The following is a 17,810-nucleotide window of genomic DNA, read 5'->3' as shown; positions in this document are numbered from 1 at the left end:
ATCCTTGATGCCCCCTCCACGCCATAATGTTATTACCATATGCTATATATAAATAATCACTATAAAACTATTTAGTGTTATCGCTCCAAGTGCAAATTTGAGATCCTTCAATTTCTGACAACGCAATTAAAGCATCACGTATATAAGGGGCGGATCCAGAAATATTATAGGGGATGGGGTCTCAATAATTTTTGAATATTTTTTGACTTATAACAAATACTCACGTGAATCTGTTTTTCTCATGCTGTTTACATTACTAAATGATAGTTGAAACTAGACCAAAAAAGAAACTTTATTATGTGCAAAATTAAAAATTTGAAAAAATTAATATTAGGAAAAGTTTGAGTGGAGTCTCAAGACCTTTAGAACCCCCAACCTCCCTAAATCCGCCCCTAATGTATATCCCAAACTTGATAGCAAACGCCTATGACACTTCTTATTTTTGATTCCAATGCGTGTCACAGAGTTTCTTAAAATGCAAAATTGCTGATTTTATTTGCATTAATTTGAATAGTTTGAAGCAAACTATAATGCACCGATGACGCTACAAAAAATATTGGAAAATCCTGCTCTAATTATATTATAAAGAAAATCTTATAATTATTTAAAAATCTAATGATTTTTAAGTATTTGCGGTCCTTCAAGCCAAAGAACTTTGTGTACATACACAACCTGAAGTATCCATTAAAGTCAATGACTGAAAATGTTGGGCGCCAATAGGAACAAGTTGTACTTAGTTCCTCAACATTTTCAGTCATTGACTTGAATGGATATTTCAGGTTGTATACGTACACAAAGTCCATGGGTCCCGTGAAATAGTTAATTTTTTACTTATTAGTCCGTTTTTAAAAGGGTTTTTTTTTAAAGTTTTTTTTGTATATTGATTTAAATTTGCAATTACATAATTGCGACGTGTGAAATAACAACATTTTCCGCAATTTACTTGCCGCCCACTTCTCTCTCTCTCTCTCTCTCTCTCTCTCTCTCTCTCTCTCTCTCTCTCTCTCTCTTTCTCTCTCTCTCTCTCTCTCTCTCTCTCCCTCTCTCTACATATATATATATATATATATATATATATATATATATATATATATATATATATATATACATATATATATATATATATATACATATATATATATATATATATATATATATATATATATATATATATATTTATATATATATATATATATATATATATATATATATATATATATGTATATATATATATATATATATGTGTATACATATATATATATTTATATATACCCCCAACCATATATATATTTTTATACGGTTGGGGGGGGGGGTTATTGCCTCCTCTGCCCTATTTCTACGCCAGTGTGTATATATTAGCAACCAGACAATCTCTAATGGACTTATTATAAAAGGACAAAAATAGACTTCGACAAAGCACTAATTGCAACAATTTTAATTACAACTATCAAAAATGAATTGTCTATAAAAAATGTTTGTCTTTCTAGACAATCATTTTAAAAACGGACACTAAATGAACAATCTCGATTTTTTAATGAGGTATAGAAGATCTATTTAATATATAATTTGGACTTATAACGAGTAATTAAATTTTCACTGCAGCATCGTTTCAAAAACTGAAAACGAGCACAAAATTAAAAATACAATTTTTCTAACAGAAGTTCATTTTTTAATTTTTTGTCCAGCGTGTGCTGTTGATTAAAAAGTTAATGTCTATTTAAAAACCTCAAAATGGGCTATTTTGTGCTCAATTGAAGTTCATTAATTACTCAGTTCAGTTGTTTTTCAATTCTCAGTGAATGTGCGTGAATATTTATTTTTAAAATGCCCTCTCCAGTTTGGGATTACTTCAAAAAAGTTAAAGGTAAGTTTATCATTTAAAAAATTTTCCTTAGTCACTAAAATCTTTATCACCTTCAATAAAATTATTTTAAAAATATGTGATCAAGGAGTTTTTTTGTTTCTAAGGGATTTTTTGGGTAATTTAGATTTTATTGGCAAAAATCAATATTTCTGGTTTTATGAAATCAAGTAAATTTAGACAAAATCATAGACACCAAATAGACAAAAAATTATGCTTTGTAGACTTATGAAGTGAAAATTATTTTTTAACTGAGCAATCTTAGGACACCATCAAAAATTTGATAGACACAACAAGGACAAAAAATTAAACATTTGTTGTGTCCATTACAACATACAGAATTGTCTATGCCTGTGTTGTAAGTCTATCCATAGACTAGTCTGGTTACTAGTATATATACAGTGGAATCCCATTAACTCGTTCCCTGGATAAGTCGGACGGATTTTTAATTCCCTTTGAACTTTCTCTATAAACTTACTATAAAATCATTTGCTTAAGTCTTTGTTGAAGTTGAACTATTCGCTTACTCAAACTGTTTTTTAGGGTTCTTTCGGAAAAAACTTCGCCTAACTAGAACTTTTACCTTGAGTTGCATACAAGTGCGTATAATTACAAAACTTTTAATACTGAAATAAATATTCTAAACTTTAAACGCTCAAAAATAAAGTACTTTTGCGTCAAATATAATTAAACATTTTCACCGATATCTTCGATTCTGTAAAGCTTCGGTTAAAATCTATTTGTAAATGACTAATATATTACAAATTCTCAAACATTAATTAAAATTAGATAAGTCTTAAAAATAGATAAGTCTCAAGTTCTCGATAAGTCCGACATTTTCAAAAAGTCCGATATAGCGAGAGCTTCGCATAATTCGGCCATATGCTAAGATAATATATACATACCCCTTAAGAGTCCGATTTAACGGGATTTTACTGTATATATAATCATTAAATATATCTATGTTACTAAAAGCTTACAAAATTTATGAATAATTAATTACTAACTGTTAGTGATAGTGATTTCATTGTACAATATGCAAGTTGCTTTAAAAACTTTGTTCGGAACTTCCCAGCAAGCAAATTCTTCAATGTCTAATAAACAGAAGACGGCCGCTGCAAAATCTGACACAAAACTATGTAAGGCTAAAAGAAAGTCTAACAGTGCCCATAGAGGACAAGAAAAGAAGAAGCGTGATTTGCTTCAATCAGGCCGTGATCCTAATCAACGCAAGCAGCTGTTAATTATAAACGTATTAATAATGTTGATGAAGAAGCAACTGTTCCCGAGTCAAACCCAGTGTTAATTGAGAAAAATGCTTTTTTTGTGGAATAGTACCGTGTCAATTACAGTGTCTTACAGTCTTCAACAACATAAGGAATTAGATTTTACCATTAGCAAATTGCCCGTAAAAACTATAACAGACTGTACGTCAGAACCTGCTGCAATAGTTACTGAAGAAAGTATATAAGATGTATATATAGGATTAAGAGCAGATATGCTAATTCAAATTGTCTCAACCATAAACATCAGTGTACCGAAACAACTAAATTGATTTATGAACGGCTTCCTGACAGTGCACCGCATAACCGAAGAATAGCATTAGTAAATAATAACATAATTCAGCTAAACCACACAGATGTAAAGCACTCGCCGTATTATCCAAAATGAGTGTACCAACAATTGATTTCAGATAATAAGTATTTACAAAGACGTAGGATAACCGCAAGAGTTGAAGACAATCAAATCGTGGCACTTTACTGTAATGCATTTATGGCATTTTCGAGAGAAGATTCTAGTTTTACTCTTGGGTTTAAAAAGTTCTACCACATATATCAAAGAATCAAACATCATGAAGAATCTAAATCACATAACGCTGCTGTAATTGCTCTATTATGTTGTAAAGCAAGGAAAGATATAATCCCAGTGGGCACAGGACCTAAATAAGACGTCTTTTGAACGTTCAAAAGACGTCCAAAACGTTCAAAAGAAGTTTAAAAGACGTCTTTTTTATGTCCTGTGCCCACTGGGAAGCTCTTTAATCAAAAAAAGTCTATTGGAAAAGCACAAGGCTCAAGTGAAAATAAAAAACATAGAAGTGTAACTAAATTTTAACATCAAAAATTATTATTGTTATTAAGAAGTAAATAAATACTATATCAGGTTTGCTATGTATAATATTTTAGTTAACAAGTTAGTATATTTTATTATTATTTATAACAACTTTTAATAATCAAATAACTAGATTAACAAGTTTTTTTTTCATAACTCGCAAATATTTATTCACTATTATCTTTAGCAATTTTAAATGAGAAAAAGTAAAACCCCCATAAATGCACTTTTATAGGGGTTTTGCACATTTATTGACAATAGCGCAATAGAAACTTTTTAAAAAAACCTTTTAAAGAAACAGTATTTTTTAAAAAACGTATCTTTAAAAATTTTTTTAAAAAGTTTCAATTGTGCTATTATCAATAAATGTGCAAAACCCCCATAAATGTGCTTTTATGGGGGTTTTGCTTTATCCTATTTAAAGTTGCTACAACTAATAGTTTATATACAATAAATTTTTGATCTACTTTAAGAAAGTTTAACTCTTTTGAAGTAGATCGAAATTTGTTGACAATTGATATTGCAATATTATATATACTTATGATTAAGTATAGATTGTAGGTTTGAGACAAATATTATTTTTAAACGCTTGAAGATTTTATTATGAAATTTGAAATCTTTTAATAAATTTTCTCTTATTTTAAAATCCCTACGGGCATCTTTTTTTAAAATTACATTCTAAATGTCTTTTAAACATTTATTAAAGTCTTCGAAATGTTCTTAACGTTAAAAAGACTTCAAAAGAAATTTGAAACGTAACTTTCAAAACAAATGGCCGATAGGACAGTTTAAAGACTTTTCTTAAAAACTTATGTTTTCTAACGGCGGTTGGGTTTTCTTTGTTTTAAGGCTTCAGCTTACCATAATTTGCACACACACACACTTCTATACCTCATTTATTTTAATTTGGTAATGCAAAAAAGTTCAAACAAATAGATCGTTAGCAAAACAATTTAATGAAAATAATTCGGTTTGTTTATGATGAATATCAAATAATTTGATTTTATTAGCGAATTTTTGAAAAGGAACAAAATGACATTTAAAAATCCAAATATTTTTTTTAATGAAGTTTTCTGTTTTAAAATACAGAAGTGCAAACATTTTTAAATATCATGACCATCTTTATACTAGCAGGCCGTGTAAACGGACAAAATTTCCAATACACTGGGGGCCATTAAAGAATATAGCTGTTTATGTCTTATATTTAATAAACATTTTCAATAAGTTTTTTTGAATGGGAAAACACCGATTTATCATTAGGGGAAAGTGGGGCACCATGACACACTTTTGGTTTTTGCTTCGTAACAATTTTTTTAGTCCGCCTTTTTTTTAGGCAATTGGTATAGCTTGTAGAAGAAATTTACGAAATTAAATTTATAAATTACAAAAATATAACAGGTTAAACTTGTGAAAATATTTAAAGAAAAATTAAAAGTTTGTTTCAAGGTACCCAATCCATGGGGTACTTTGATACACTCTATGAGCATCATTAAAAAAGTAAATAAAAAGTATAAAACATAGAGAAAAGACAGACTTTTACTTGAAATATAAACAAATTAATAATTATAACCCAAATAATGCATCCAATGGTCCAAATCACATTTCAAAAGACTAGATAATATGTCGTTTTAAGTGTCATACTTAAGCGTCATTAAATAATGGCTTTGTATCGGAATGGGATCTCCTTGTATTATATTAACATAAATCTTTTTAAAATTGACTATAAATATTAAAAAAAATGATTTTTAGATTTGTTTATGACACATTGAAATACTATTCTACAGTCTTATGGCCCCCCAAAAATGCTGTATTAAATTACCCCTTATTTGTTAATAGAAAATAATAGCTTTATTTTTAGTATCAGCTTGTTTTTTCAATGATTTTGTTTAATGAAGTAAAGAGCTTATGGACTGTAGTTTAAAAAATAATGTTACTTACCAATAGACACATTTAAAAAGATACGTTAAAACTTATGAGCTTTAAAAACTAATAAATTACTTTGTCATCAAAAAAGTACAAATTTTGACCCCTCGCAGGCCTGATGATATAAAATGATATAATTTTTTATTCAAAACTCAGCTATAGTAGTAACTGTTTCACTATATGAAAGTGGTTGTCACAACTCTTAAGATGCCTTCAGAATTACAATCTTTCATGGTGCCCCATGTATCATGGTCCCTTTCTCCAAACTTAGTAAAAACTACTGGTCCCCAACTTTAGTAAAAACTACGGTTTTTCGCCGATAGACAAAACTTAAGAAAAATTCGCAAATTCACTTTCCGTAACGAATTATACAAAAAAAAAAAAATATTAATAATTCCGTAATAACGCTTTACGAAAAGAAATTCGAGAAAAAAATCATTTCGAAACAATACTCGCGAAACTGTTCCTTACGGAATGAGCATTTCGGAATGTGCGTTTACGGAAAAGACTCGAAAGCATTCAGTAAGCTGTTATAAAAAAAAGAAAAATGTTATTATTTAAATAAGAATAATATTGTAAAATGATTTTTCAATAACTTATAAATATATATCTGGTATACATACATACATACATACATACATACATACATACATACATACATACATACATACATACATACATACATACATACATACATACATACATACATACATACATACATACATACATACATACATACATACATACATACATATATACCTGTATGTATGTATATATACATATATATATATATATATATATATATATATATATTATATATATATATATATATATATATATATATATAAATATATATATATACATATATATATATATATATATATGTATATATATATATATATATAAATTTTTTTTAAATATGCTTGTTGTTATTAAGGTAATAAAAGCGAAAGCTCATATAACAGAGCACCTCAAAATTAAATAAAATGAAACTGACTAAACATAAAATCATTCTAATTGAAAACAAGTGAAAGCTATTTTAATATATAATTAAGTTTTTGTATTCGTTACTTAAACTAGGTCTTTTTTATGATTTCAACAAAGACATTGTTTCCCGATTACGCGATTGCATTCTGATGTTAACGCTGTTCAAGTTATCTTCATTATTTAATTCTTATTCATAAAATGGCATTTTAAAAAGTATATTTTATGAAATTCTTGGTTTATTTATAAAAGTTTACATTTGAAACTTATCAATATCATATAATAACTAGTATTTTAGTTACTTAGTTAATTATACGCATTTGGTTCATAAAAGGTAGTTAAAATATTTATTAAGTTTTTTTTCCGCATTTCGTAATTTTTTTTCCGTAAAGAACTGTTTCGCAAGTTGTCGTGCGAAATAGTTTCGTTTCAAAAGAAACTTGGTTTTTTATCATTATTTCAAAAAATAAAACCGTAAAATGTTACTATGTTGCAATACTGAAAATAAAATTTTATTATAAACATTTTGGTAATTGAGAATTTTATTTTTTCTCAATTATTTCCGTTTGGCCAACAAACTTTCTTTACAGACTTCAAAACGTCGTTTAGCAAAAGAGCTCGCTTTGCCAGCGCGACTTCGGTAAGGGAAAGAATTTTATTTTTACGCAATTTTACGAAATCTTCCGGTTAACAACTCTTGTAAAAACTAAGTTTATAAAACCGTAATTGGCAATAAATACTTTTAATCTGCGAAGTAAATAGCTATTAAACAAAATATTACACAAAATTACTCCAAATTTCTTTGTCATCCTGAAACCATAAAAATCAGATATTGACATAAATATACTACATAATGAGTTTTGACATACTTTAAAAGTAAATGGATGAAATATGATATAACAAAACATGGTCCACTGACAGGCATTGTTGAACGGTATGTTGAGACCTCCACAATTAATCTCTTTAGCACCCCATATTTTCATAATAAAATTTTATTCCTGCGTCTGTTTAAGTTTTTGTAACATACCCAGAAATGAAAACTTGGACTATTTAACATTTGTATTATGCCTATAAAAATCTCTCTTATGTATTCAAAATTGTCAAGAAAAGAATTAATTTTTGATGTAATTTTTTGAAGAAGTGAAATACTTGGAAGTTGGTAGTCTTGTCTCAGTCTGTCATATAGCAATCTAGATAAAGAATAATACTCAAAACCACTAATAGTTATTTCAACATCTTTTTTTTTTTCTAATCATAAAAGGGCTCATTGCATCAAAATGTTCCTGAAGTACATTAACTTTGTTGCTTTTATCAAAGTATTAAGGTATTTCCTACATTCTTCAAGTTGTGAATATGATTTAAAGTTAGTTACTCTGTTTTTTGATAAACTTTGGATTGTATACTTTATGCCACAAGTAAAATCCTCCAAAAGTCAAATCTTTCTAAATTTTTATCAAATTTCTAGGTATTGATGCATTTTTTTCAAAATCAGTAGACTGTATGTATAATATATTGTTGTTAAAGTACTAAACAGAGTGGATCAAAAGTCAAGACTGCCAGTTTTAACCTTATTTTTTTAAAATTCTCATAATTAGCTACTTTATCTTGTTGATTGAAAAGATGAAGTTCATCTGGAACTTAATTGCGCACTTTAGACAAAGTTTTATTTGTTCGAGATGGACCAGGTTTTGTAGAAACAAGACTTGGCTTCACACAAGAAAATAGTGAAGGTGGGTCACGAGGACTCTTTGTACCATGCTCAATTATTGTAATATAATTGGGTGGAAAATTGGGTGACTCTCACATACAACAGTATTGTCACTATCACCCGGTGGGTATGCGTCGTCCGGAGCGTGCTTCAGACAACTCGCGGACTTCCAGACGGACGTCCCCCATACAACGCACGCCCACTGGGCAGGTATATTATCTCATGGTATTATAGAAATCCATCAAGCACGTCTTTTTTATCAGTTGGTAACCAAAACACATTATATTTTTATTGAAAAGAATTTTCTACCTCTGCAATAATTTTGTAATTGAGTAATAGTCAAAAGTAAATAGTAGTTTTCCTTTTCTTAAATATATAATAGTTAACTCCAACCTGTTAATTACTCGGTAAAGAAGGTATTAGGTAAACAAAATCCAAAATTCGCTTCACATAAAAACTTTATTCTATTTTAAATTAATCGTGTTTTGCATTTTTCTCGTAAAATGATTTGGTCCATTTAAGTTTTATTTTTATTACAAATTGAAATATAAAAATAAACGCAAACAAAGATAGCGACGAAAATTGTTTGTGTTCATTTAAACTTTTTAAGTTTTTAAGAATTTTAATAAAACCGTATACTCTTCGTATTTTACCATTTATTTTTATAATTTAAGTTTGTAGTTGACTAGTTTGTAAAAAAAGATATTCTTTAGTTTTTTTGAAAAATACACACACGCATATATACATATATATATATATATATATATATATATATATATATATATATATATATATATATATATATATATATATATATATATATATATATATATATATATATATATATATATATATATATATATATATATATATATATATATATATATATATATATATATGTATATATATATATATATATATATATATATATATATATATATATATATACATATATATATATATATATATATATATATATATATATATATATATATATATATATATATATATATATTAGGGTGGCCCTAAAAACAATTTTTTTGAAAAAAATCTGCTCCCACCCTTTAAATGTGTTCTATATAATACAAAAACACTAGGTTTAAAATTTTGTTGAATAAAAAATATTTTTAGAGGTCCCCCAAAACCCTTTAATATTTAACGGGTCCCTAATATTTAAAAAAAAAAAGTTTCTCGAAAATAGGTCAACCTGGTACTCAAATGAAACGAAATTATATAAAAATTTCAAAAATAACATTCATTTTAAAATAATAAAGTTATTTTAGGTTTTACTACGTAAAAATCTTGTTATTTAGCAAAAAATGAAATAAGTGAATTTTTCATGATAATTGTGATAAATAAGTTTAAACTTCAAATTTATTTTTCAAAATGAATAATATTTTTGAAATTTTTATATAATTGCGCTTCATTTGAGTACCAGGTTGACCTATTTTTGAGCAACTTTTTTTTTGAAAATATTAGGGACCCGTTAAATATAAAATGGTCTTGGGGGACCTCTATAAATATGTTTTTTTCAAAAAAAATTTAAACCTAGTGTTTTCGTATTATATAGAACACATTTAAGGGGTGGGAGCAGATTTTTTTAAAAAAAGTTGTTTTAAGGACCACCCTAATATATATATATATATATATATATATATATATATATATATATATATATATATATATATATATATATATATATATATATATATATATATATATATATATATATATGCTTGCTTACTACAATAAAACCTCGCATTTGGACAACGCGGCAACATCATTTTTTTTTTTTTTTGCCGCGTAAATATATACAATCCGTAATTTACTAACAAGATATATAGGTAGCAGAGGCGAAAATAAGAATAATATGTCTTGTCACCAAGCCCCTTTATAAATTCCGTAAATATAAAGTTTAATTAAAAAATAAGCAATTCCATTAACTATATAAAATAAACAAACGTAAAATCGGTAAAGAAATATCTAAAAGCACTGAGATATTTAATTTTTATTTATTTAAAAAGTATGAATTAATTATTATTTTTATAAATTAAACTTCAGAACCCAAGGCAAAAGTCTAAGAATCAAAAAATATAAAGAATAACAACACATATTAAACAACAAAGACATAAATAAATTTTAAAAGTTACCAAACGCATTTAACTCAATCTTTTCTTAAATTAATTTATTTTTCATTTATTTTCGATTTTTTTTTATTTATTTCAATTTAAAATATGTTTTTAATAAGGGAGTATTTAACTATTTTAACGCTTTTGTAACGTATCTCAACACTAGGTTGTAATTTTTGATTTAGGGTGTTTTACTTTGAGACAAGGTGAAAAAGCAGGAAACTTTATTACTTGCAGTAGACGCTTTTAGGTTCCTGAGGAAGAAAGAAAACATAGTTTTAACGATAATTTTTTAGTGGTACAATACACTGGTAAACAGTAAACCATGACAGTAAAAATCTTTTAAACTAGTTGAACAGACTAATAACCATACCATTAAAAGGGCGCTTTTTTATTTTTTTGTATGGTTATTAAGGTGCTCCCAGTAGTCCTTACGGTCTTATCACAAAGCAGCGCAAAAGTGGAGGGAACCAGGAATCAGGAATTTTGTGCCATCTTTCTTACCAATGTCGTTTATTGGGCTAGAACCAGCGTCAAACCTCAAACCTCTTGGTTCTGAACCAGTACTCTAACCACTGCGCCGCTGCTGCACAATCTAATGATTAATAAAATATTATATTTAATAGAATAGAATAAACAAAAAAAAAAGACAAAACATCAAAAACTAACTTTACAATGATAGATTCTCATATCTTTCATTGTAAAGTTTTTTACAATGAAAGATATTAGAATCTATCATTGAAAAGATTTTTTGCAGCGAGCAAAGAAATAGTTTCTCTCTCTCTCTCTCTCTCTCTCTCTCTCTCTCTCTCTCTCTCTCTCTATTTGATATTGTGTAAAAAGAAAAAGAGAAATGCAAAGGGTTGAAATTCACGCAACACTAACACGTATAGGCCAGATAAGGAATTAAGAAATGTTAGTTTGGTCTGGTCAAGGTAACACTGTCCCAGAAACGACACCTTCCCTACATATTTTAAACAAATAACCTTTTATAGGACTCTAAAATTCAAGATATTACACAAAATCACTTTTTTTATGTAATGAATTTATACTTTTTAATTTTTTTAGTTTCACTTTGAAAAAAATTAAATTGCACTAACATCATTAAATGAAATTAATTAAAATGTTTTTTAAATACGCTTACTGTTAATTAATAAAATCTTTTTCTACTGAGTATCAAATAGAGGAGAAAAAAATGGTCCATTGCAAATTGTGAAGAAATCATAAACGACGGCATGTAATGACAAAACTATTTCGAAATATACAACTGTAACGGTAACTGAACTGCAAACAAAAACGTCAAAAAAATAAATAAATAAATAAAAAGATTTCGTTTTTAGGTATTTTTGGTATGTCAGAGACTTCAAATTCATGTCACCGGCAATATACAAACATATTTTTCTTTATTTGCACTTTTTTTTTTAAAAACGCTTATAAAAATTTCAATTTTACCACTCCACCAACACATTCTGTTACAATGTTTTTTGTTTTTGTTTTCTGTCAGAATTAAAAGTCTATTTATTATTACAATGAATAGACTCTCATAATCCTAATTTTGATGAACATAATTTATTTTTTATTTTCTATGCATTTTTTTCTAAAAAATATACACCCAATATGTTTTATCTATTTCCTGGCAATCGACTAATTAATTTATAATTAGTGAAATTGTAATTAAAATTAGAATCAAATGAATTTTCTTGCCAAGTCTCAGAAAGAATGTATGACGTCATATCATATGACGTCAAACGTGTAATTAATTATATTTGAAAGAACTTTAAACTTTTAATATTAACATTTAAAATAAAAGAAAGACTTGATTTCTTTTGTTCCTTTAAGCTCATAAGGATCAAAATGCGGCGTGTTCGTTCAAGGAAGTATTTTGAAATTATTTTTCCATAATCTCCATTGAGTTTCTTGGAAAATGTTTGTGTTTGTAAAAAAATGTTTTCAAACAATGTCGTCAAAAGAGTCAAAACTTTAAATATGTATATAAATTGTTGATCTTAAGGCATTAAATTTGACATGTTTTCAGAGTTATATTTTTGGAACTTATCAACAAATAAGAAGCTTTTTAAACAAATTAGTGTATTATACATAACTTTAGATATAAATCATTTTTCTATGATTTTTTGTTTGCGAAAATAACTTTTTTCAATTTTGTTAGTAGCGTTGCATTAACTGTTGTAGCAGTTCTAAGAAAATACAAAAAGAGTTATTTTCTCAAACGAATTATAAACTTTATTAATAAAAATACCTTTTGTGTTCGATTCATTATCCTTTATTTTTTTATTTTACCATTCTTTTTCATCGTAGGTCTCGTTACTGAGAGCTAACTGCAGTTAATACATTAATACACAAGTTATTTTCTTTTTATTCGATTCACTAGGTCAACAAAATTTTCCTTGTATTTCTTTTTTCTTGTATCTTCAATTTCTTTAATAATCGTTTACAATTTCAATCTTTTTGTCGCAGGCATCAGTAAGAAATTTCAAGCCTGTTCGATCAAGCCATCGAGATCATTTTTAATGTCATAATTTTTTTTATTATTGATTCAATTTTTATATTAATATGTTAAGTGCTACTATAAAAAATAGTTTTCTTTTTGTAGGTTTAGAAGTTTTCTCAATATTGAAACAATTTTAACTTGGCTCATTTTTTTATTCAATAACTTTTTTATTTGACAAATTAAAACTTTTTGTAAAACAATTGTTTTTTTAATGACCGAGCGCTGAATAAACGCGTCTGATTGCTAATATTATAACATAATTTGTTGTAACTCATGGCTGTGACGTCTGTAATTAAGAGATTCGTCGGGACATTCTGCAGAATGTAATATTGACGAATTACCAGGAGATCTCCAAAGTATTAAGGCGCTTATTTGCGGAGCCAAAATTTCAACGAACGCGACCTTGCTTCTTTAAACGTTTAGTAATCAATTTCAAAGCGCACTACCCAATTGAGCAACCCCGCCATAACTTTAACGTTCGGCTCTATTTTTTGAAAGTTTTATTGATTATTATTATTTATTTCCATCATGAAAATAAAAATATTATTTTTAGTTTTTAACAGCATGTTGATTTGTTGTAAGGCTATATGAATTAGGCTGGAGCTATTTGAAAAATAGTTTCAGTTGCCTGAGTTAAGAGATCCTTATCTTTTAGTAAAAACAAAATCTTATTTTTTTATTTTTAAACGAGTTCATGGGGTTCTTCTAGAACCCAACTATTTTATGAGTCGTGTGAAATTTATTTTTCCAAACTGGGTCATCCTTGGTTTCTAAAGACTCGGAACAAAACTCTTGTTTTAAAAATATTGATTTTATTTAATAAAATTTTTTGATATAAAAAGTAGTGAAAATATACTTAAAAAACTTGCTTTTTTTTTAAATTTATTTATTAATATATTTTAGGTGCCCCAAGAAATTCTTACGATTTTTATCACAGAGCTCCGTGGAAGAGCATTTGAAAGGAAGTTCACGCCTTCTCCTTACCGATGTTATAAAATATAGTGGTTTTTTTCGCCAAAAACGTCTGCTTTTGGCGAAAAAAACCACTATATTTTAATGACTTTATTTTCCAATGAAATCAACATTATTTTCAAAATTAGTAAACAATTCTGCTTCTTTTGAGTCTCATTTGAGTTGATATTTTGAAAGAACCGCTCAAAATGCTTATATAGGTTCACTGCTAATCTACTTCAAAAATGTTTGCTGCCCAACAAACATTTTTGTTTGGGATTTGCATTAGACCTATTTTGGGTTAGGACCTGTCAAAATTGTAAGTTGTTATAGGAACCTCAAAAATTCATTTATCATAATCAAAAATAGTAGTTTATTACTTCCTAACATCAATTAAAAACAAACTGATAATACTTTGCTGAGTTGCGATTTTGTTTAGCGATTCCAACTCCGCTAAAAATGTCGCGATACCGACTCCACGACTCCGACTTCACAGCCCTGGTCACTCAGAGAAATTATAAAGAAACACACTAAAGCAATATAATTTTTAATTAAATTCTGTTGAGTAATAAGCAATCAGCAAGGAGATATTTTTCTCCAGACCTTTTATTTATTACAGGAATATACTAGTTCCATTGGGAGATATATTGGTGCTTTGTCGAAAACTTACCATATTTAATTGTATTGAAAAAAGAAAAGTAAAGATTGCATTTTCTGTTTTTTTGATGTAACATTTATATAATACATTTGTTTTAACTAAAAAACTAAATTAAGAGTTGGGTAGTTTATTTTAGTGCTTTAAATAAAAATAACATTTCATGACTATATATTTTACGTCTTTTTTTTATATTAATGGTTATAATTTAAAGTTTGTGTTGGTTTTGGTTTAAAGTTAGTTTCAAATTAAGTTTTTAGTTTAATATACTTTTTGTTGTTGTTGTTGCTGTTATTGTTGTTGTTGTTGTTGTTGTTGTTGGTATCGTTGTTGTTGTTGTTGTTGTTGTTGTTATTACAGTGTTAGCTTAAGTCCTTAAGGTTTTATCACAGAGCACTGCGGAAGAGCATTTAATTAGGAAGATCACGCCTCCTTCTTTACGAATGTCGCTTATTAGGCTAGAGTCTGTATTGAATCTTTCCGTTTCCGAAACAAGTTCCGTGTAAGACGTTTTAAAGTCTCATGCTTGTTACTAAAAAGTTACTTTAAAAAGGAACTTGTTACTAAAAAGTTAAAATGTTGTGACGTAGGAGGAGGGGAGGGGGAGGGGAGGGGAGGGGGATGGACGTGATGGCAAGACGAAAATTGTGGACGACCCCTTAAACTGAAAGTTTTATTTATTTATATTAGTTAAAAGTTAAAAATAAAAATGATATTGCAAATTAAAGCCGAATACTTTATTGAACTGTGTACTGCTACTTTAATTGAACAAGTGTACAACTATTGTAATTTGCGGTGCTCTGTGATAAGACCGTAAGGACTTCTTGGGGCACCTAAAAATACAATAATAAAAAAAATTAATAAGCAAATAAATATTTGTTACTTAAAGAAAAACAATTCTTGATTGTACTTATAAACAGTTACAGCAGTAGCTACTGAAGTGCAAAAAAATTTGTCACAAGTTCAGACACCGTGAATTTGTCATTGATGATAAGTTGTATTTTACTTTTAAAGAAATTTTTTTTGATTCTTGTGTGATTTAAAATATCCCCACGTGGAATCTGAAAAAAGAAAAGTAAAGATTGTGTTATTTACGCGCGTGTTAAGCATCAAAAATAACTTAAATTACAAATTTGGATTTCGATTTTGCCATGCATTTAAAAATATATATATTTTAGGGGCACCAAAGATGCGTATTACACACACGTATTTATGTTATTTGCGTTTACAAAGACTAAGGTTCTTCAAACCAAAACGTGCATATATACTAATTACAATAAAAAATTTCAATACCGTATATAATAATTATTAACTTATCTTACTTCTATAAACAAAACAAAAAATACAAAATATCATAACAAGAAAGCTTTAATTCTTTATTAATAAAGAACGGCAAGATAGTTTTAGTTCTTTATTAATAAAAAATTAAAACTATCTTGCCGTAATAAAGTATTTATTCTTGCCGAATTAAAACTTTCTTAGCCGTAATATATTACGGCTAATTTTTGGGGTAGCGGTTTTGCATTTATATTTTTTGAAACTTTCAAATTTGTATTTTTTGAAACTAATGTTTGATATTTTTGGATTACTTCTAGTGAAAAGATGTTAGTACTGGTTCATTATAACATTCTTTCTAACGTTATCTCTGCTGTATGGTTGAATAAAGCTTTGAGAAATTCCTTATTCAGAGCCAATAGTTAGTTAGCCTGAGTAGTAACAAATAGGGAGTTCAAGTGCCTTAGATATCTGCACCCAAGTTTCAAAAGTTTATTAACAGTTGGAGAAGTCACATACCAATAGTAATAGTAGTAATCTTTGAGTATACTGGCTATAACTTTCAGAGTTTAACTCATTATAGGTGCATACTAAATGTCTTAGAATTGTCTTCAACCAGATAATTTATCTGTCAGCTTTCTCAAATGCTTTCAAATTCCAAAACCTGCTTGGGCATATCAACTATAAGATTTATTAACCCTCTGGTAAACTTTTTTTCTGTCTTATACTGATGCTTTTATAGCAAAGGATTTGGCAAAGTTTTTTTAAATGTCCATCTTGTATCCTAAATGTTAAATATTCTCAAAAGATCTGTGCTAGTAATTCAAAGTAGAAAGCTTCAAAGATATAGCTTTTTTAATGACTAGGTTAGATCTGATCAATGCTTAATTATTAGATTTACTGGGCTAGCTCTATAAACATTACATGATTGATGATAATGATGATTGGGAAGACAGAGTGTTAGTGAGAGCATCCATCACGTTACCATCTGTCGTGGTTAAATCTAGTTTGAATTTAAATGTGATGCATCACGTTTGTTTTCTGCTACTTCTAACTTTACCTCAAACTTGACCAGTCTATTTATTCCTGCTTTAAGACGTTCAGCTTCAATTCTTCTTAGTTCTTTTGTTTCCTTTAGATATTGGAGATGTATAGGTCTACCGTAATGTGTACTAGAGGGCATCTTAATTAATCGTACATTTTCCTTCTTGATGGGTAATTTAAGTGAAACAATAGCTGTTAGAAAAAGACTTTATTACTGATACGATGATTGACCTTGCCAATACTTGTACCAGTATACCTTTGTTTATTCATACGTTGACTGGAGGCACCAGCAAAACCACCTTTATAGTGAACTATACCTTTAAACCTTTCCCCACCCTCAGCAAATATTCTCAAATAGTCTTGGCAGTTAGAGTTAATATCCTTGTTAGAGTATTATTAAACATGCTCAATAGAGACGTTGAAGCAGATGTTTCTTTCACAATTGCAACTTAGGATAGCATTTCTCTCTTTTATCATTAATTTCATAAAGTAAAAGAGAATTATCTACATTCTGTAATACTGATGATTTTTAATTTTTTTTTTTTTTTACTTTTATTTTCGGTCTTTTACAATTCAAATTCGTAGTATAAAAAACTTATATTCAAAATTAAACAAATTATATATATGTGAGCAATAAGAAGTGTACCGTATAAAAGTTA

Source organism: Hydra vulgaris, chromosome 04, assembly GCF_038396675.1.
Source record: "Hydra vulgaris chromosome 04, alternate assembly HydraT2T_AEP".
Lineage (NCBI taxonomy): Eukaryota > Metazoa > Cnidaria > Hydrozoa > Anthoathecata > Hydridae > Hydra > Hydra vulgaris.
This window is presented reverse-complemented; position numbering follows the sequence as displayed.